We start from the raw sequence: 23,281 nt of genomic DNA, 5'->3' as shown, positions 1-23,281 counted from the left end.
ATACCATATGCTGACACATATATATGGAATTTGGTTTTGTTTTTAATGGATATCACCTGAGTGGGTTGATGAGTCAGCGCCTGTGGAGAGGGCGAGGTTGAAGTTAAAGGAGAACGGGGGTTAATTGATGGCTGAAGGCCTTAAGGACTCAGGTGGGGGTGGGTCCCAGAGAGCAGGGGAATGGTAGCGTCAGTGGAAGAAGGACCCTCTCCCTTGCAGATGGAGGAGACGGCGCGGGTGTGGGTGCAGGTAAGGAGTAGGCTGGGGGGCAGCAGTTTGAGGGTGTTGCCACCTGATGGCCTCTGCCTTGTTTTGAAGGTGTGCTTAGGATTCGGACACAGGGAGATGGAGGAAAGAATATTGCCATTGGCGCAGAGACGAACAAGTGCCCTGTGTATTCAGAAATGGGGCGTCAGTAGTGGGACTGAAGCCTAGGGTGTGGGATGGGGTAGAGGGAAATGAAGGTGCAGATGAAGGTCTGGGGACTCTGGGGGCTGAGGAGCATATCTAGGGAGGCAGAGGGACCCCTGGAGGCATTTGAGCAGGGGAGACAGGGAAAGTGAGCCTTGGAAGGGTGAAGTTGGCAGCAGGGGCAGGCGACCACTTGGAGGTCAAGGCAGTCCCCTGAGAGCCTGATGTTGGGCAGGTGACTGACCCTGGGGATGGGGAGATGGAAAGATTTATAAGACCAGGCATGTGGCTGAACCTTCAGGAAAAGGGAGAGTGACAGGAATAAATCAGAGCACATGTCCCCCTTTACTTATGTTTTTGATTTTTCCTGGTTCTGTTCACAAATGCTTGTATTGAAAAGTATTTTCCTTTGGGAGGGAGAGGGAAGGTTAAGTTTTGAATTTGCATTTGTGTAAAGTGGTTGAGGGTGCCAGGCTCTTGAGTGCCAGATTGTCACCTATTTACTGTAATAGCTCAGATTATTTTTAAAAAACTTATTTTATTGAAGTAGAGTTGATTTACAATGTTGTGTTAATTTCTGCTGTATAGCAAACTGATGCAGTTATACATATATATCCTTTTTCATATTCTTTTCCATTATGGTTTATCACAGGATACTGAGTATAGTTCCCTGTGCCATACAGTAGAACCTTGTTGTTTATCCATTCTATGTATAATAGTTTGCATCTGCTAATCCCAAACTCCCAATCCATTCCTCCCCAAGCCACGCCCCCTGCCTTGGCAACCACAGATCTGTTCTCTGTGTCTATGAGTCTGTTTCTGTTTCGTAGATAAGTTCATTTGTGTCATATTTTAGATTCCACATATAAGTGATACCATATGGTATTTGTCTTTCTCTTTCTGACTTACTTCACTTAGTATTGTAATCTCTGGGTCCATCCATGTTACTGCAAATGGCATTATTTCATTCTTTTTTATGTAAGAGCTCATATTCTTTATATTATAGTTATTTTGGATTCTTCCATGAGTAAAATAGTTCTTTTCCCTGCAGTATTAGGCACTGAAAGTAGTGAGTGTTAACGGAGCAAAAGAAAGGGCAAAACATATGTTTGTCAGTTAAAAAAAAAACAGGTAAAACAAGAAAACCTCCTACACATTTCTGTTACATAGATTTTTATGGTGTCTGATGTCAGAGACTAAATATTTGGGGAAATAGTTACAATGAAAAGGTTTGGAATTGAAGGACTCTGTTGGCAATTTTCGATCTTAAGGCATTGCGGCTCAAATGTGTTGAAATATGCATTCTCTCTCAGATTCAGGGTTGACCCATGCATGACACATGATCAATTTCTGAAAATTACAAATAGATATTCTCTCAAAATAGAAACAATATTCTATCTGGACCCTTAAGCCATATTTGACCCCTGTTCTTTTATTGAAATGTAAAATAGCTTTTGATAAGAGAGAAATTCAGCATTTCTAGAGTTGCCTTTGAATAATATTTTCACCACACCAGACTAGAAGTCTGAGTGTTTTCCAAAATCTCTTTTGCGATTGGAATAGGTTTTGGAGACAAGTTCTGTGTCACTACAGAGCTGTTGCCAAACCGCAAGCTCCCTGGCGGTTGGAACACTCTCCTTCAGCGTGGCCGCTGTCTCCTGGCTGAGAGCAGTCACAGACTGCGCCTCCCTTTTCTTTCTTTGCCTCCCTGGACTTTCAAAAGGAAGCTGGAGTAGGGGGCAGGGGCGGGGTCCAGCTGAGATTGGGATCTCACCTGGTTCTCTGTGGCCTTGCACACGTGCCCTTTCAACTCAGCGGTTTTAAGCAAAAAAACCACATTGACTTAACCAGTTTGGTTATCGTCCCAGTCCCACTCTGCTCCCTTCGGCCTGCTAGGTGGCATTCGTTTACTCCAGACTCAGGTTGCTGCTTCTGTGACTTCCTGACCTGCTGTTCGGGAGGGAGTCGGGTAAGTGAGATTTCGGGGAACCGGCAGAGATGGGAGGGAGAACGACCTTTCGCAGTTAGTTTCTCAGGCCCCAAGCCCTCTGCCTCTTTTCAAGGAAGATGGAGCTTTGTAAAGTGTTCTTAATCTGTTCCTCTCTACCTGACATTTTCACTGTCCCCAGTGCCAACGTTTTTCTTCCTGGGTATATGCCAGGGTATGAGGAAGAACTTTACGGACCTTGCCACGAGAGGGTCTTTGTGTATTTTGAATGACCAACCATGGTTAGTCTGTGTACCTCTGTCACAGGACTATCCAGGTGGTATATTCTTTGGGTCTTGGCTCTTCATTCTCTGCCCTCCTGCTATTTGCCTTTCAGCTATGTCATTTCTCTTTCTTTCTGGAAACAAGAGCAGAGAAAATAAAAAAGAAAAGTCAGGAATTTTTTTTTTTTTTATTAGGGGCTTTCATAATTTTTTCCCACAGTGAAGTTTAAATAATTGGCTCCTATAACATTTTGACATTTTGTGTTGCTCTGACATAGGCTGTACACACACACACACACACAATTATGCCTTCACCTAGTATGGTTTATACACATACATACCTGTTTTTTCACATACATCGTATTTCCCACTGGAGTCAAAGATAACCAGAAGAACTCCAGAATTCTTCCACCTGAATTTAATCTGATAATACTAAATTTCAGCAATAACATAGTCCTTACAAATGGTCTAGGTTCATTTAGTATGAGAAGGTGTACAATAACCAGCTCAACCAAAGAGAAAAAAAAAATTAGAAGACAGTTTTTATCGTTTACTGTGGGGTGTGTTCTACAAAGGGAATGAGTAATCTTCCTTTGAATTTAAACTAATGTATAAGGAATACCTTTTCTTCAGTAACAATAATCATTCTTCTGTAACTGTTCATCTTATTTACAGCCACCATGGAAGACAGGTCACTGAATTATTTCCTTAATCTTTTGAAACCCAGATGTCACAGTAACTAAGATCTTCATTAGTATTTACGGCTTGGCCTGGCTTTAGTCTCACAAAGTGATCCTCACATAAAAAATGGGGAAACATTTTGGAGAGTTTCTTTGTTGATACAGTTCACCTTTTAATTAGAGAAAAAGTCATCCCTTTATTTTTATTTTTTTTAAATTGGGGTATAGTTGTTTTACAATGTTGTGTTAGTTTCTGCTGTATAGCAAAGTGGAGTTCCCTGTGCTATACAGCAGGTTCTTATTACTTATCTATTTTATACATATTAGTGTATACATGTCAATCCCAGTCTCCCAGTTCCTCCCACCACTGCCACCTCCCCGCCGCTTTACCCCCTTGGTGTCCATACGTTTGTTCTCTACATCTGTGTCTCTATTTCTGCCTTGCAAACTGGTTCATCAGTACCATTTTTCTAGATTCCACGTATATGCGTTAATATACGATATTTGTTTTTCTCTTTCTTCACTTACTTCACTCTGTATGACAGTCTCAACCCTAAAAAGTGATACCTTTAGGGTTGTAAAGATGTATTCTCACAATCACAGAAAGCTCATTTTTTGAAATCACCTGAAAAAGAGAGTTGGAGAATAACTGAATTAGGACCAAATGGATCTGGGACAGCAGAGCTTTTGTTTGTGTTGGCTGCTTAAAGGATGTTCTATTTTCTGTTAGTGTTGCTAATGATTCTCAATGGCTCTTTTTATAACATAATCCTCTTAATTATATATGGATGGCATTTTGAATGGTGTATTTGTAAGTACCCATTTCCTGTTTCAAAATCTATTTTTTTCTTTCTAGGAGTGTAAGTCAAATGTGAGCTTCAAGCAGCTACACAAATTTTGTTTGTATTTGGAGCTAGAGCTTCGTACTAGGTTTGTGTTGACTTGTTTTGCATAAGTGTCCATGACCATCTTTGTAGTGTTATCTGCTGTGGTAGGGCTTGGCCTTCACTCCCCTGCCTTTGAACTAATATTTGTTAAATCACAGTGCACATTCCGTCTTCTGAAGTTTCATTATGTGAGGTAGGATGTGCTGATGATGGTCCTCCTCTGGCCACCCCGGGCTGTGCTCTCTTTGCTCAATTGTATCATGTTACCTTTGACATGAGGCCAACTAACTATGGGTCCTCTCACCCCCATTTTATTTTATTTATTTTTCTTCTAGTTTAATTGAGATATAATTGACGTTAACACTGTATAAGTTTAAGGTGTACAGCGTAATTATTTAGATACATCATGAAGTGATCATCATAGTAAGTTTAATGGACATCCATCATCTCATATAGATATAACATTAAAGAAATTAAAAAAATTTTTTTTCTTATGAGGGGAACTCTTTTTTTTTAAATCAATTTAATCATTGTTCTCCCTGTAGTTTTTATTAATTAATTAATTTATTTATTTTTGGCTGTGTTGGGTCTTCGTTTCTGTGCGAGGGCTTTCTCCAGTTGCGGCGAGCGGGGGCCCCTCTTCATCGTGGTGCGCGGGCCTCTCACTATTGCGGCCTCTCTTGTTGCGGAGCACAGGCTCCAGACGCGCAGGCTCAGTAGTTGTGGCTCACGGGCCCAGTTGCTCTGCGGCATGTGGGATCTTCCCAGACCAGGGCTTGAACCCGTGTCCCCTGCATTAGCAGGCAGATTCTCAACCACTGCACCACCAGGGAAGCCCATGAGGAGAACTCTTAAGGTTTAATGTTACAACAACTTTCATGTGTAACATACTGCAGTGTTAATTATATTTGTCATGTTGTACATTACATCCCTAGTACTTATTTATCTTAAACTAGAAGTTTGTACCTTTTGACTGTCTTCATCCAATTCCCGCTCCTACCCATCCTCTCTGGTAACCACAAATCTGATCTCTTTTTCCTTGAGTTTGTTTGTTTGACACTTTATAACTAGTATTAATAACAACTAAACATACAGAGCATTTATTATGTATTGGCACTATTCTAAGTGCTTTTTATGTATTAACTTATTTATTTACTACAGTACTTTTTGAAGTAGGTTTATTATCATTTCCATTTTCCAGATGAATAAAGTGAGCTACAGGAGACTAAGTGACTTGTCTGAAGTCACACATCATATAATTTGGATCCAGTTCACTTGGCCCTTAAGCTCTACAAAGGAAGGCTGTTTGTAGTAGGTTGTGCCTGAGAAGCCCAGCTTAGGAAAACAACTCCAAGTGGAGTTGTTTTTTCTCCTCATCTCAGTATTGACATTATAGCTCTTCTTTGCCCCTGACATTTCCTTCCTATCTTTCTGATCTCTGAAGTTTGTCTCATAACAAGTAAATTTAATGAAAACAGATTTAGTATAACAGAAGATTTTGGTGTCAGGCATAAACCTGGCTCTACCACTTCCTTCTTACTGGTGGGAAGCCCTCTGAGATCTCTTTGACTGCTAGATAAAAGTATAGCTAGCAACTTAAATGTCAGTCCTGCTTAAAAAAACTCTTCCTCACCAAGTGCCCCACTATACATCATTGTTATTTCTGTTATTGATATTATCCTGAGGAACATGTTATAATTTACAAGACCCTTATAATTATGTATTTTCTATATTCTATAGCCTCATCTCATCTCTGTCATTAATCCTCTCTTGTTCCATGAACAGCATGGTAGTAGTGGAAGGAAACAAAGTAGATCTATCTGCTAGGCATTTTTTACACAGTATCTCAAATAGATGTTATAAAATATGTACATTATTTCACTTTAAGTCTCACAGCAATTTTGACGAAGAGATATTGTTATATATGCATTTATTTATAACACATAGGTATATGCTATAGTTGTATTTTATATATGGGAAATTCTTAGAGGCCATGTAAGTAATTTGTCTGCAGTCCTGATTCTGTCTACAGTTAGTAAGTGGCAGAGTTTGGGTAACAGACAGCTGATTTCTGCCAGGGCTATAGATTCCAGGGTACCCACTGCTCCACCAGTAGTGAGGGCACATCAGTGCACCAGTGCCAGGTACATGACATGCCCAAACCAGTGATTCGTGGTTGAGTCTGGTATTCCTTCAACACCAGCCCTGTCAATGAGTTTGAGTCTTACCATTGTTTTGGAGGGATAGCTGGAGGAATGTGCCATTATTAGTTGGAGAAAAGTATCTAAAAAAATATAGTGAGGGGCTTCCCTGGTGGCGCAGTGGTTAAGAATCCGCCTGCCAATGCAGGGGACACGGGTTCGAGCCCTGGTCCGGGAAGATCCCACATGCCACGGAGCAACTAAGCCCGTGTGCCACAACTACTGAGCCTGCGCTCTAGAGCCCGCGAGCCACAACTACTGAGCCTGCATGCCACAACTATAGAAGCCCATGCGCCTAGAGCCCATGCTCCGCAACAAGAAAAGCCACCACAATGAGAAGCCTGCGTACTGCAACGAAGGGTAGCCCCCGCTCGCAGCAACTAGAGAAAGCCCACGTGCACCAACGAAGACCCAACACAGCCAAAAAAAAAAATATCTATATCTATATCTATATATCTATATAGTGAGTGGGAGTGTGTTAGTTTATTTATTTGTGGGCTCAATTCCAAGAGCTTATAAGTGAATATTTCTCACATCATTCTTCTCATGCATTCTGTACATGTGTTTTGACTTCCAGTGATGTTGTTAAACTCCTGTAAAAGTAAAGCTGTACATTCTGCAGTTAGTCTAGGTGTTAGGATCTCTGGACAGGAAAACAAATTGTTCTCAGAGCATCTAGTTGTTTGTGAATATGCCCAAGTGGGGTATATTCCTTAAATAAGGAAAAGGCAAGATAGTTCTTGCCTTATGGTACAACCAGTGGAATTGGTACAACTTCTAATGTTTCTTGGTAATAACAATAATAGCACTAAAATCTTAGTCTTGTGCCAGTGTTTCACAGGCATTACTTCATAATCTTTGTGACAATAAGGAGCAGGAATTCGTAGTCTTCATTTTGTAGATGGATCACTGGAGGCTCAGAAGGTGTGAGGACTTGCTCGAGGTGATGCAGCTGTAAGTGGTAGAGCTGGGATTTCGTACCTAAGTGACTGGCTCCAAACCTCATGACTCTAGTTGCGATGTTCCATGGCTTTCCTCAACACTGAAGAGCTGCTACATCTCCTGAGTATTGTCATATAGCTCTTTTCCAGGTGTCTTGGAATAGGGGAAAAATTTGGTTAGAATGTTCTCTGTTGTGAACCAGCCCCAAGTATATATATGTTGCTGGAAGATCCCATTCCAATCCAACACCAATGATTTCGGTAACTCATCTCTCCTCTTTTCTCTCTCCGGTCCTCACATGTTTATTAAATATTTACCCTGTGGTAGACTTGGTATCTTTTTAATACCATGATAAAGAAGACAGACCAATTCCTGTTCCCATAGACCTTATGATGTAGTAGAAGAAGCTTTCATTAAATTAAAAAAATACACAAATAATTATCAATTACAGTTGTGATAACTCATTCAGAGGTATATAGAGATAAATTGAACTACAGGAATGAATTGCAAGAGGTCCCAACCTAATCATGCAGGAAGGGGAGGGACAGGGAAGATTTTCCTGAAGAAGTGACATGTAGGATGAACTGCAAAGAATGAATAAAAGTTGGCCAGATTTCCTGAGGAGAGGAAATGAGGGATGTGGCGGATGGTTATGGGCAGAGAAAACCACAGCAGAAGGTACTTAGAGAAAGATTGTGTGGGCAGCTGGAATTTGGTTAATAAGAGGGAAAGTGAGGGGGGATGGGTCTGGAATGGTTGGCAGGGGCCAGATTATACAGGGTCTTTTGGGCCATGGGGAGATTTTGGACTCTAAGTACTGAAGCAGTCTTGAGAGCCTAGATGCTTCTGAAGAGCAGAACCACCTTCAGGAAAGTTCTTGACTTTCCTGGGAATAGCTTTCCTTCACTGCTATGTATGGAATCACATTGCACTCATAGGGTTGTTTTGTAAAGAGGTAGAGAAGTATGTTGGGGCCACCTTTCTCTGCTAAGATAATGGTATTTTTAAAATGTCTATAATAAATAGAAATACCAAGTGGATGAAAATATTATTCCCCCTGGAAAAACATGTCATTTCACTTTTCCTCTTGCTTTTTTATTGAGCACTGCTGGAAGGTAAATGAAGGTAGGAAATGCAGTCTAATCTCCTCCTGTCAATACTCAGGGGAGAGATTCTCTTTGACAGCACTTTTCAGAGCCTAGGTAGGGATGAAAATGAGATAAAGCCTGGTGATCCAGGTGTTACAGCTGTAAATTATGGAGAACATATTTTTTATGAGCTTCCAATTTCTTCCCTGAAGTCAGAGTGGGGAAAAAAATGAAGAACTCTGGAAAGGAGTTGTGTAAGAAGGTGTACATTTAAAAGTCTGTATTTGTTAACATAATCGTGGGTTGATTAGGAAGACTGCTTATTGAACATGGTGGAGCAGATTTGATTTAAATTTTATATTTTCCTATATATATATATTTTTTATAATAAATTTATTTATTTATTTATTTATTTATGGCTGTGTTGGGTCTTCGTTTCTGTGCGAGGGCTTTCTCTAGTTGTGGCAAGCGGGGGCCACTCTTCATCGCGGTGCACGGGCCTCTCACTGTCGCGGCCTAACTCTTGTTGAGGAGCACAGGCTCCAGACGCGCAGGCTCAGTAGTTGTGGCTCACGGGCCCAGTTGCTCCGCGGCATGTGTGATCTTCCCAGACCAGGGCTCGAACCCATGTCCCCTGCATTGGCAAGCAGATTCTAAACCACTGTGCCACCAGGGAAGCCGCTCCTATATATTTTTTAAGGTATAAAAATCTAAGTTTTATATTTTCACGTATAGCCAATATTCACATTTGCGAAACAGATAATGCAGTAGTGCCTAAGCAGGAAGGAAAGCTTAAAGTATGTAAAAGTTCCCCATTACACTTATTGTACAATGTTATAGTAGGAAAAGAAAAGAAACGTAAAAATTCCTCATCAAGACTGTAGTCTGTCAAAGTTGAATCAAACCTGACATGGGAGCATAAGGCAGCCTACCTGCCACTCTGAAAGAAGCTTAGGGTATGGATTCTAGCATGTCCAGCAAGTGTGAGTGCTCAGAAATTGTACCAAGCCCCGCCCAAGTCAGGCCTGCCAATCTGTGCTTTGACCTCCCCAGCCAACTACTGTCAACGACCAACACCCAGGCAACATGGGCTGCCCTGAGCATCCAAGCATCACTGCCATCTGGTATAAGAAATAGCATCTAGTAAGAACTTTCAATGATATAAGCCATGCCCAACTCAAAAGAGTATCAAGAACCTACGTATTCTTTATCTGCGTAACGTGGTTTCTTTTTTTGTTGTTGTTCTTTATGTAACATTTTACTGGAGTCATAACCAAGTAAACACTATGCTATTAAAAGAGCAAAGGAATTGAGCATTAATTCTCATTCCATTTGGGGATCATAAAACCTTTCCAGAAACTAATGAAAGTTGTGGCATTCTCTTCATAAAGAAATACAGTTGTACACAAAACTAATATTGTGCATTCACCTTCAAGCAAGGAAGTCCATGATTTCCAATCCGTGGTCTCCAAAACCCGCAGTTACTCCCCTTGGGATAAAAGGAAGACTCAGTGATAATTCTCATGAAATAAGATGGCCTTAATAGCACTACAAAAAAATAGAAACTTGAGTCTCTGAATTTTCAGCCATGACCTTGTTTATTTATTTATTTCAGAACCTTGCAGGGTACGTGGATTTATTCTTAAAAGGAAAGAGCTATAGACAGCCTTCTAGGGAGAAGTGCAGACATGCCCAGAAATAAGAAGTCAGTCGTGCCCTGCAGCATTTGCTGAAGAGACCAGCATACAGTTAGAGCCCTAATTTGGTCATGATTGGCATTTTTTGTTAATATTGGGTTCTGTTTTCTGGAAGTTGATTTCTATTCCCTTGTATGGAGACTCTCCTTTGGGACCGAACCACTGAGAAGCAAGATTCTATTACGAGAGAATGTGATATCGAATAAAAGCTTCCTCTGATTATCCTCCTTAGTGGACAACATTTGCTGACTATTGGCTACCCTCACAGGGCTTTGTTCTAGATTCTGGGGACTCAAGGCTCCTGCCCTCTGGAGATTTTTCCTCATAGTTGGGGAGATAGTAAATATACGTAAAAGATAAATGTCACTACCAGGTAGCATAAATATCCGTCTTTAGGAGGATAAAACCATGGGAATTCACTTTCTCAGGAGATAAATACAGCGGCTTAATTATCGCATTGTAACAGCTATTGGGACAATTGGTCTGGTTTGCACCAGCAGTAGTGTACATAGACTTTTGTCCTGTCAGCTCTCTCTACTCATTTTCTCTCAATGATTCCACAGCTATCTAATGGGCTAAAAAATGTAGAGGCCTGCAGCCTGGAGGCCTCTTCCTTTTTTTGAAGAAAGAGCTTTGTTCAAGTTAGAGGGCAGTTCTCAACCCTAAGATGTGGATGATTCAGAGGGATGTGGATCTCTGCTGTGTGTGCTGGGCCTTGACAAATTGAAGCACAGTTATTCCCTTTAAAATCAACCAACCAACCACGGGTCCAACTCAGAGCTCCTTATCTGGAAGCCTAATTGTCCACTTGGGGCGGTGACCTTTGAGAGGGAAGGTGGGTGGAGCTGGGGGTGGAATGTGAGTGCCTGTTGGAGAACTGTTGCTTGGTGCTTGGTGGACCAGGAACCAGGAAACTGAGCTGCTGCTCGCTGGCTCCTTGGGTCCTGCCAGGTGGACCAGGCTCGGGCACTGAACCACACCATGGTTCCTGTCATCATAATTTGAGGAGAGATGGGTAGGAATGGAGATGTCTAATGAGACAGTTGGAGCGCGGGCATCAGGGATGTCTTATTAAGGACTCCTGCCTTGTGACAGGAGCTCAACTCTTCTTGGATATGGCTTCAAAGGAGAGTGTATCTGCTCACACCTGGCAAAGCCCCAGGGCAGCCTGGATCTAGAGCCTCAAACAGTGCCATCAAGTCTCTGTCTCTGCCCCTCCATCCTTGTTTCTTCTCTTCCCTCAGAATTGCTTGGCCTTGGGCATCTTCTCTCTCAGGTAGGTGGCCTCCAGCAGCTCTTGGCATCCATCCTCCCCACGGTTCTTGGGAGTGAGTCCCATTGGGATGATTTGGAGCGTCACTGTGCCTCCTGTGGCCAGGTCACGTGTGTACCCTTGGAGCCCAGGAGTGAGGGGCATCCAGCTTAAATAATGTGGACTGAGAGGGGGAGGGAGGTGGGTCCTTAAAGGCAAATCAGATTGCTTGGAGCAGGCAGAAATTTTCAGTGTCCGCATGGGTTCAGTCAGTAATCAGCAGTAGGAAAGGTGAGTGATCAGCCATCCAGAAAATCTGTCTGTGGGCTGCTGGACCCAGCTCCTGGCTTGGAACACAGGGTCCACTCCAGTTCTGCAGAGGGAGACTGTTTTTTTTCTGTGTTTTTAATGTAAAATGAGCATAGAGTATGGCAAGTAGGTTCTTTTTTTTATGCCTTTCTTCTTGAATGGGTTATACTATGTAAAGCCATAGTAATGAGATGATTAATTTTAAAGTCAGCTGTTCTACAAGCGATAGCACCTGAATTAACCTAAAGGGTAGCTGATTTATTGAGTCCTAGAATGTTGGAAAATGACCTGTAAAACAGACTTTACATAGGTAGATACTGATACTTGGGAGATGAATATACTGAAGAAGTTAAGATAATGTCCTCTTCTCCCTTTCTCAGAGCCTAGAATATAAGCAGTTCCTGATCCACACCCCACTGAAGAAGTTTCATTTATACAAACATGCTTGAGTAGGATTCAGCCAGTGCTGCCTCAGTTTCTCCTACCATCCCTGCCATCACACAGTGGAAAAAAAACTTTGCTTTTAGGGGATCTGTGGTTTCAGTACAAAGGAAGAGAGAAAATAGTGCAAAAGAAGAATGGCTTAGGTGAACTGCCTGCCCCTGGGTTGGGGACCAGACTGGTTGACTTTGCCAAGGCAGAGAGAAGACCAGGTGACTGTCTTCCAGAGCTCAGTAAGACACAGAACCTCTCCAGACCCCCCATTTCTCTTCTGTAAAACTGGGGGAATAACATATCTCCCCACTGGTGTTGTTAAGAGGATCCAGTGAAGCCGTGTTAGTTCCTGGCATCATAAGTGCTCAATATATACTCATTATTCTCCCATGACCCTCCCCCCCCATCACTGCTATTAGCCTGTTATTCTCCACATTTGGCTTAACAAGTCTTTTCTTTAAAAGCTACACCAGTGTCTTTGGAGCCTTAAGGAATGAGTATTTACATGTTAGCATGAATTAATTCAGTTAGATTCTTCCCTCCTGGATAGAAACCTGTAAAATTTGAATAAGGGGTGGAGTTGGTGGGGTGGGAGTGAATTAGCTTGATCTGTAGAATTTGTGGCAGTAACCTGGGTCTGGGTGAGTGCTACAGGACTTAAGTCTTGGGAACTAAGAGGCTAGAAAATAGTGCAGTGTTGAGTGGAGGTGCATGGGAAGGGAGAATGCTAACTAAAGAGTTTCTTTGATCCAGGACTTGGCTACAGAATGGCTCTGGATCTGGCAAGGGCATGGGAAACTACGGTGTTCTCCTCCCGTCCCTCATGGCTTCTTGCTCCCAGAACTTGGGGTGGACCTGCTAGTGCTGCATTAGGAGGGCTCATTTGGAAACCAGCCCCCATTTATGACATTGCTTCTCTGGGCAAATAAAGGCAGTAAACAGCTTTCTAATGACCTTCGGGAACCTCACCAGTTCAGGAAGCCAGAGGGTGCTTGCACTTTACAGATAATATTTTCAAAATGATTAGCCTTCCTACACTTGTGAATTTCCCTTCACCACATCTTAAGTGGAGTGTCTCAGATAAGGTCACTTTTAGTTACTTCCTTTGCTTAATATTTGCCTTACACGTAGTAGATACTCCACAAATGTGAACTCAAATTGGATAATTAATATATGATTTTTCTATTAAGTGAAGAAAAACCTTTAATTTTTAGAGTACTAGGAGAATGATCAGGGACAGATTACATGGTATGACATAAATGAACTTTACTTCTAAATTTTCTGACATTTATTGAGAGTTTTGGTCATTCATTTTATTAAAAGACTATCTCAAGGAGCTGATTAGCCATAAGTTTTTAAAAAAATTCAACATATCTCTATTTATTTCCTAATATCTGTATGATAGTGAACTTTTTCAAATAAAACATTTCATAAATCTAAAATTCTGTTCGGAAAGAAAGGATTTAGTCAACATGTTTGAAATTTTCAGACTCACATAAAATCTGAAACAATCCAAATAAACCCAACCTAGGAAAGTTGAATGCAAACTTTCGTTTGTAAAATCATAAGCTTTTCTGTTAAGCTACTTTTTATTCTCTTGGGAATATCCCACAACATGTTTACAGGGATTTTTTTTTAAGGTTAAATAGACTGAGATAATCAGTTTCTCAAATATAGATGTTCTAATGGGATTCCCAATCTTTCTAAGCACATAGCTATTCACATAGATGTCTCTGAGATTTTTGTGCTGAGAACTGATACAGGCATCTTTATCTCATTTTTGGTCTTTTTATATGATTTGTATTTTTATTTTTAAGTGTAATTTCCTTTCACTTCCTAAAAATTAGTGTAATGTGTAAAAATAGTGATGCTTTTGGTATCTTTTAAAGGTGTTTACAGAGTGCCTCCCTAGGAGTGCCTAAGTTCCTCAGCCCTTTCACATCTGAAATGAACTGTGCGTGCTCAGAAGTCTCCTTGATTAAAAAATGTGTCTAAGGATTATAGATTCCATTTTTAAGAGCTTAATCCTTTGAAGATTAACTGGTGAGAGTAAATGAGCAGGCAGAGACTTAATGAGGACAGATCCATGGTGGAAACTTTGATGCTCCTCTCTCATCCCTTCCTTTGGTGATGTGTCCATCCCTGGGCAGCTAAGGCAATAGACCATGATGGCCTCGCGGCTGTGTCCCTCACCGGGCCTTGCCCTCGACCACAGGAAATTACCTCTTCCAAGGTTGTCCCCCTCCAACCGGGCACTTGGAACCAGTGACTGCTTGATGAGGGGATTTAAAGGCCCAACCCTCTTGCCCCAATTTGGGACATCTCTGCAGTCCCAGCTCCAGGACTCCCTGTAGTCTTGTGGCAGCCTCCACTGAAACCACATCGTGGGTCACCTTCACTCTCTGCTCGATCCTGCCCCCTCACTTCCTTACACGTGTATCTCCCCGGGCATCCCCATCTTCTAATAAACCATTTGCAGGCATCTCTCCGTTGCAGAGAACATTTCCAGGGAACTCAGTCTGATAGACACCATTGTTGAATTTCCTAGTGATCTCTAAGTTTTAGGAAGAAACAATTAGATGACATGGAAGCAATGGCAAATTTTGGAGGCAATCAAGGGAAGTTTTGTTGGTGGGCTTACACCGAGGCTTAAAATAACATTTATGGGAGGATGAGGAAGCACAGAAGTGCCAGAGGAGATGGCACTATAGGGCAGTAAAGTTAAACGGAGACTGAAAATACTACAAGAAATCATTTATTATAGATTAAACATTTTAAGTTTTTTTTTAAACGTCTTTATTGGAGTATAATTGCTTTACAATGCTGCGTTAGTTTTTGTTTTATAACAAAGTGAATCAGCTATACACATACACATATCCCCATATCTCCTCCCTCTTGCGTCTCCCTCCCACCCTCCCTATCCCACCCCTCTAGGTGGTCACAAAGCACCGAGCTGATCTCCCTGTGCTATGCAGCCGCTTCCCACTAGCTATCTGTTTTACATTTGGTAGTGTATATATGTCAGTGCCACTCTCTCACTTCTTCCCAGCTTACCTTTCCCCCTCCCTGTGTCCTCAAGTCCATTCTCTACATCTGCATCTTTATTCCTGTCCTGCCCCTAGGTTCCGCAGAACCATTTTTTTTTTAAGATTCCATATATATGTGTTCGAATGTGGTATTTATTTTTCTCTTTCTGACTTACTTCACTCGGTATGACAGACTCTAGGTCCATCCACCTCACTACAAATAACTCAATTTTGTTTCTTTTTATGGCTGGGTAATATTCCATTGTATATATGTGCCACATCTTCTTTATCCATTCATCTGTCGATGGACACTTAGGTTGCTTCCATGTCCTGCCTATTGTAAATAGAGTTTCAATGAACATTGTGGTACATGTCTCTTTTTGAATTATGGTTTTCTCAGGGTATATGCCCAAGAGTGGGATTGCTGGGTCATATGGTAGTTCTATTTTTAGTTTTTTAAGGAACCTCCATACTGTTCTCCATAGTGGCTGTATCAATTTACATTCCCACCAACAGTGCAAGAGGGTTGCCTTTTCTCCACACCCTCTCCAGCACTTATTGTTTGTAGATATTTTGATGATGGCCATTCTGACTGGTGTGAGGTGGTACCTCATTGTAGTTTTGATTTGCGTTTCTCAAATGATTAGTGATGTTGAGCACCCTTTCATGTGTTTGTTAGCAATCTGTATATATTCTTTGGAGAAATGTCGATTTAGGTCTTCCACCCATTTTTGGATTGAGTTGTTTATTGTTTTGATATTGAGCTGCATGAGCTGCTTGTAAATTTTTGAGATTAATCCTTTGTCAATTGCTTCATTTGCAAACATTTTCTCCCATTCTGAGGGTTGTCTTTTTGTCTTGTTTATGGTTTCCTTTGCTGTGCAAAAGCTTTTAAGTTTCGTTAGGTCCCATTTGTTTATTTTTGTTTATATTTCCATTTTTCTAGGAGGTGGGTCAAAAAGGATCTTGCTGTGATTTATGTCATAGAGTGTTCTGCCTATGTTTTCCTCTAAGAGTTTTATAGTGTCTGGCCTTACATTTCAGTCTCTAATCCATTTTGAGTTTATTTTTGTGTATGGTGTTAGGGAGTGTTCTAATTTCATTCTTTTATATGTAGCTGTCCAGTTTTCCCAGCACCACTTATTGAAGAGGCGGTCTTTTCTCCATTGAATATTCTTGCCTCCTTTGTCAAAGATAAGGTGACCATTTGTGCATGGGTTTATCTCTGGGCTTTCTATCTTGTTCCATTGATCTATATTTCTGTTTTTGTGCCAGTACCATCCTGTCTTGATTACTGTAGCTTTGTAGTATCGTCTGAAGTCCGGGAGCCTGATTCCTTCAGCTCTGTTTTTCTTTCTCAAGATTGCTTTGGCTATTCGGGTTCTTTTGTGTTTCCATACAAATTGTGAAATGTTTTGTTCTAGTTCTGTGAAAAATGCCAGTGGTAGTTTGATAGGGATTGCATTGAATCTGTAGATTGCTTTGGGTAGTAGAGTCATTTTCACAATGTTGATTCTTCCAATCCAAGAACATGGTATATCTTTCCATCTGTTTGTATCATCTTTAATTTCTTTCATCAGTGTCTTATAGTTTTCTGCATACAGGTCTCTTGTCTCCTTAGGTAGGTTTATTCCTAGGTATTTTATTCTTTTTGTTGCAATGGTAAATGGGAGTATTTCCTTAATTTCTCTTTCAGATGTTTGTCATTACTGTATAGGAATGCAAGAGATTTCTCTCTCAGGAAATAGCATAAAATTTTGTATCCTGCTACTTTACCAAATTCTTTGATTAGCTCTAGAAGTTTTCTGGTAGCATCTTTAGGATTCTCTATGTATGCTATCATGTCATCTGCAAAGTGACAGCTTTACTTCTTCTTTTCCGCTTTGGATTCCTTTTATTTATTTTTCTTCTCTGATAGCTGTGGCTAAAACTTCCAAAACTATGTTGAATAATAGTGATGAGAGTGGACAACCTTGTCTTGTTCCTGATCTTAGAGGAAATGCTTTCAGTTTTTCACCATTGAGAACAGTGTTGGCTGTGGGTTTGTCATATATGGCTTTTATTATGTTGAGGTAAGTGTCCTCTATGCCTACGTTCTGGAGGGTTTTTTATCATAAATAGGTGTTGAATTTTGTCAGAAGCTTTTTCTGCATCTATTGAGATGATCATATGGTTTTTCTCCTTCAGTTTGTTAATATGGTTTATCACATTGATTGATTTGCATAAAGTGAAGAAACCTTGCCTTCCTTGGATAGACCCCACTTGATCATGGTGTATGATCCTTTTAATGTGCTGTTGGATTCTGTTTGCTAGTATTTTGTTGAGGATTTTTGCATCTATGTTCATCAGTGATATTAGCCTGTAGTTTTCTTTCTTTGTGACATCTTTGTCTGGTTTTGGTATCAGGGTGATGGTGGCCTCATAGAATGAGTTTGGGAGTGTTCCCCCCTCTGCTATATTTTGGAAGAGTTTGAGAAGGATAGGTGTTAGCTCATCTCTAAATGTTTGATAGAATTCACCTGTGAAGCCATCTGGTCCTGGGCTTTGGTTTGTTGGAAGGTTTTTAATCACAGTTTCAATTTCAGTGCTAGTGATTGGTCTGTTTATATTTTCTGTTTCTTCCTAGTTCAGTCTCGGAAGGTTGTGGTTTTCTAAGAATTTGTCCATTTCTTCCAGGTTGTCCAGTTTATTGACATATAGTTGCTTGTTGTAATCTCTCATGATCCTTTGTATATCTGCAGTGTCAGTTGTTACTTCTCAGTTTTCATTTCGAATTCTGTTGATTTGAGTCTTCTCCCTTTTTTTCTTGATGAGTCTCGCTAATGGTTTATCAGTTTTGTTTATATTCTCAAATAACCAGCTTTTAGTTTTATTTATCTTTGCTATTGTTTCCTTCATTTCTTTTTCATTTATTTCTGATCTGATCTTTGATTTCTTACCTCCTGCTAACTTTGGGGTTTTTTGTTCTTCATTCTCTAATTGCTTTAGGTGTAAGGTTAGGTTGCTTATTTGAGTTGTTTCTTGTTTCTTGAGGTAGGATTGTATTACTATAAATTTCCCTCTTAGAACTGCTATTGCTGCATCCCTTAGGTTTTGGGTCGTTATGTTTTCATTGTCATTTGTCTCTAGGTATTTTTTTAAGTTCCCCTTTGATTTCTTCAGTGATCTCTTGGTTATTAGGTAGTGTATTGTTTAGCCTCCATGTGTTCGTAGTTTTTACACATTTTTTCCTGTAATTGATATCTAGTCTCATAGCATTGTGGTCGGAAAAGATACTTGATACGATTTCAATTTTCTTAAATTTACCAAGGCGTGATTTGTGACAAAAGATATCTATCCTGGAGAATGTTCCATGAGCACTTGAGAAGAAAGTGTATTCTGTTGTTTTTGGATGGAATGTCCTATAAATATCAATTAAGTCCATCTTCTTCTTCTTTTTTTTTTTTTTTAAGTCCATCTTCTTTAATGTATCATTTAAACCTTGTGTTTTCTTATTTATTTTCATTTTGGATGATCTGTCCATTGGTGAAAGTGGGGTGTTAAAGTCCCCTACTATGATAGTGTTACTGTCAGTTTCCCCTTTTATGGCTGTTAGCATTTGTCTTATGTATTGAGGTGATTCTATGTTGGGTGCATAAATATTTACAATTGTTATATCTTCTTCTTGGATTGATCCCTTGATCATTATGTAGTGTCCGTCTTTGTCTTTTGTAATAGTCTTTATTTTAAAGTCCATTTTGTCTGATATGAGAATTGCTACTCCAGCTTTCTTTTGATTTCCATTTGCATGGAATATCTTTTTCCATCCCCTCACTTTCAGTCTGTATGTGTCCCTAGGTCTGAAATGGGTCTCTTGTAGACAGCATATATACAGGTCTCGTTTTTGTATCCATTCAGCCAGTCTATTTCCTTTGGTTGGAGCATTTAATCCATTTACGTTTACGGTAGTTATCAATATGTGTGTTCCTATTACCATTTTCTTAATTGTTTTGGGTTTGTTATCGTAGGTCTTTTCCTTCTCTCGTGTTTCCTGCCTAGAGAAGTTCCTTTAGCATTTGTTGTAAAGCTGGTTTGGTGGTGCTGAATTCTCTTAGCTTTTGCTTGTCTGTAAAGGTTTTAATTTCTCCATTGAATCTGAATGAGATCCTTGCTGGGTAGAGTAATCTTGGTTGTAGGTTTTTCCCTTTCATCACTTTAAATATGTCCTGCCACTCCCTTCTGGCTTGCAGAGTTTCTGCTGAAAGATCAGCTGTTAACCTTATTGGGATTCCCTTGTGTGTTATTTGTTGTTTTTCCCTTGCTGCTTTTAATATTTTTTCTTTGTATTTAATTTTTGATAGTTTGATTAATATGTGTCTTGGCATGTTTCTCCTTGGATGTATCCTGTATGGGACTCTCTGTGCTTCCTGGACTTGATTCTCTATTTCCTTTACCAAATTAGGGAAGTTTTCAAATATAATCTCTTCAAATATTTTCTCAGTCACTTTCTTTTTCTCTTCTTCTTCTGGGACCCCTATAATTCGAATATTGGTGCGTTTAATGTTGTCCCAGAGATCTCTGAGACTGTCCTCAATTCTTTTCATTCTTTTTTCTTTATTCTGCTCTGCAGTATTTATTTCCACTATTTTATCTTCTAGGTCACTTATCCTTTCTTCTGCCTCAGTTATTCTGCTATTGATTCCTTGTATAGAATTTTTAATTTCATTTATTGTGTTGTTCCACATTGGTTTTTTGCTCTTTAGTTCTTCTAGGTCTTTGTTAAACATTTCTTGTATTTTCCCCATTCTATTTCCAAGATTTTGGATCATCTTTACTATCATTACCCTGAATTGTTTTTCAGGTAGACTGCCTATTTCCTCTTCATTTGTTTGGTCTGGTGGGTTTTTACCTTGCTCCTTCATCTGCTGTGTGTTTCTCTGTCTTCTCATTTTGCTTAACTTACTGTGTTTGGGTCTCCTTTTCGCAGGCTTCTGGTTTGTAGTTCCTGTTGTTTTTGGTGTCTTCCCCGAATGGCTAAGGTTGGTTCAGTGGGTTGTGTAAGCTTCCTGGTGGAGGGGACTAGTGCCTGTGTTCTGGTGGATGAGGCTGGATCTTGTCTTTCTGGTGGGCAGGACCGCATCCGGTGGTGTGTTTTGGCATGTCTGTGACCTTATTATGATCTTAGGGAGCCTCTCTGATAATGGGTGGGGTTGTGTTCCTGTCTTGCTATTTGTTTGGCATAGGGTGTCCAGCACTGTAGCTTGCTGGTTGTTGAGTGGAGCTGGGTCTTAGCATTGAGATAGAGATCTCTGGGAGAGATTTTGCTGTTTGATATTACATGGAGCTGGGAGGTCTCTGGTGGACCAATGTCCTGAACTTGGCTCTCCCACCTCAGAGGTAAAGGCCTGACACCCGGCTGGAGCACAAAGATACAGCCACATGGCTCAGAAGAAAAGGGAGAAATAAAGAAAGAAAGAATAAAATAAAATAAAAAGAAAGTTATTAAAATAAAACATTAAAAAATTATTAAAAATGAAAAAATTAAAAAGTAATTAAAAAAAAGAAGAAAGAAAGAAAGGAGAAAGTAACCAAACCAAAAAACAAATCCACCAATGATAACAAGTGCTAAAAACTATACTAAAAAAACCCCCAAAATACAGACAGACAGAACCGTAGGAGAAATGGTAAAAGCAAAGCTATACAGACAAAATCACACATAGAAGCATACACATACACACTCAGAAAAAGAGAAAAAGGAAAAAAAAAAAATCTATATATAAAAAAATAAATGGAAGAGAGCAACCAAATCAATAAACAAATCTACCAATGATAATGAACTCTAAATACTAAACTAAGATAAACATAAAACCAGAAACCAGTCAGTTGCATACAGCAAACCCAAGTCTACAGTTGCTCCCAAAGTCCACCATCTCAATTTTGGGATGTTTTGTTGTCTATTCAGGTATTCCACAGATTCAGGGTTGCTCCCAAAGTCCACCACCTCAATTTTGGGATGATTTGTTGTCTATTCAGGTATTCCACAGATTCAGGGTGCATCAAGTTGATTGTGGAGATTTAATCCTCTGCTCCTGAGGCTGCTGGGAGAAATTTCCCTTTCTCTTCTTTGTTCGCACAGCTCCTGGGGTTCAGCTTTGTATTTGGACCCGCCTCTGCGTGTAGGTCGACTGAGGGCATCTGTTCTTCACTTAGACAGGATGGGGTTAAAGGAGCAGCTGATTACAGGGCTCTGGCTCACTAAGGCCGGCCGTGGGGAGGGAGGGGTATGGAATGTGGAGCGAGCCTGCGGTGGCAGAGGCCGGTGTGACATTGCAACAGCCTGATGCGCGCCGTGCATTCTCCCGGGGAAGTTGTCCCTGGGTCACGGGACCCTGGCAGTGGCAGGCTGCACAGGCTCCTGGGAGGGGAGGTGTGGATAGTGACCTGTGCTTGCATGCAGGCTTCTTGGTGGCTGCAGCAGCAGACTTAGCATCTCATGCCCATCTGTGGTGTCCGCGCTGGTAGCCGTGGCTCGCATCCATCTCTGGAGCTCGTTTAGGCAGTGCTCTGAATCCCCTCTCCTTGCGTACCCCAAAACAATGGTCTCTTTCCTCTTAGGCAGGTCCAGACTTTTTCCGAGACTCCCTCCCGGCTAGCTGTGGCGCACTAGCCCCCTTCAGGCTGTGTTCATGCCGCCAACCCCAGTCCTCTCCCTGGGATCCGACCGAAGCCTAAGCCTCAGCTCCCAGCCCCCGCCCACCCCGGCGGGTGAGCAGACAAGCCTCTCGGGCTGGTGAGTGCTGGTCGGCACCGATCCTCTGTGCGGGAATCTCTCCGCTTTGCCCTGTGCACCCCTGTTGCTGCACTCTCATCCATGGCTCCAAAGCTTCCAGCACTTCCACCCGTGTCTCCACCAGTGAAGGGGCTTCCTAATGTGTGGAAACTTTTCCTCCTTCACAGCTCCCTCCCAGAGGTGCAGGTCCCGCCCCTATTCTTTTGTCTCTGTTTTTTCTTTTTTCTTTTGCCCTACCCAGGTACTTGGGGAGTTTCTTGCCTTTTGGGAAATCTGAGGTCTTCTTCCAACGTTCAATAAGTGTTCTGTAGGAGTTGTTCCACATGTAGATGTATTTCTGATGTATTTGTGGGGAGGAAGGTGATCTCCGCGTCTTACTCCTCCGCCATCTTGAAGGTCTCTAAAAAGTTTACGTTTTTAAATAAGTATTTTAAAAAAATCACCAAATGCTAACGTGGGAGGAGTCTTTTGTAGCTGCAGAATCACATTATGTCCTGGGGGTTCAAGTGCTGCAAAAAATTAGTATAAAAGCACTTACTACTTGCTATTCATGTAGTATCTAATTGTAAAGATTAGGAAACGGTCTTTAGCTGTCAAATGTAAGAATTTGGTGAATTAGGTTTTCCTTTATTATGGGTCAGAATATAAGGTCTTAAGGTGGTTGAATGTCTTCCCTAATAGTACATTTGCCTGGTGCATGAATCAGTGAATAAGGCTGGGTGTTGAATGAAAATTCTGGATGTTTTCCTTACTCTTTAGAGGAATGGAACTAACTTCAGAGAAGTTGCACAGTCTAATGAAACTTCTGAGGCTTTTGATTATTATTGTGGTTAAAGCCACTGTAGGTAAATGTGTTATTTTGACTTAAAAAAAAAAAAGTAGAATGAACTTCTAGGAATCTACTGTTAGGACGTAATAAAAAGTATGAACCAAATATATATGTAGAATTGTTCATCACTCTTTTACTTTTAACAGGGACAACTAGCAATGGTTCAAATTTTCAACAATAGGGAAATGCTTAAATAATAATAAACTCTCTGGGACATTATGTAGTTATTTAAAGTATTTTCAAAACATTTTTTGGTATGCATTAAAAATCAACTTTATTTTTAGAACAGTTGTAGATTTATAGAAAAGTTGCAAATGTAGTACAGACAGTTCCCATATACTCAGCACCCTGCTTCCCCTATTATTAACAGCTTACATTACTGTGGTACATTTGTTACAATTAATGAACTGACACAAATATATTATTACTAACTTAAAGTCCATACTTAATTCAGATCTCCTTAGTTTTTACCTAAAGTCATTTTTTTGTTTCAGGATCCCATCCAGGACACCATCTTGCACTTAGTCTTGTCTCCTTAAACTCC

At 40.7% G+C, this 23,281-nt stretch overlaps 1 protein-coding gene across 9 annotated transcripts in view; it reads left to right on the top strand.

Moving 5' to 3' along the window:
• MCTP1 (multiple C2 and transmembrane domain containing 1) overlaps window positions 1–23,281 on the top strand; it is a 557,626-nt gene that overhangs the window by 8,397 nt on the left and 525,948 nt on the right. The gene's annotated exons all lie outside the window — the stretch shown is intronic.

Source organism: Balaenoptera ricei, chromosome 3 (genome assembly GCF_028023285.1).
Source record: "Balaenoptera ricei isolate mBalRic1 chromosome 3, mBalRic1.hap2, whole genome shotgun sequence".
Taxonomy (NCBI): Eukaryota; Metazoa; Chordata; class Mammalia; order Artiodactyla; family Balaenopteridae; genus Balaenoptera; species Balaenoptera ricei.
This window is presented reverse-complemented; position numbering and strand designations above follow the sequence as displayed.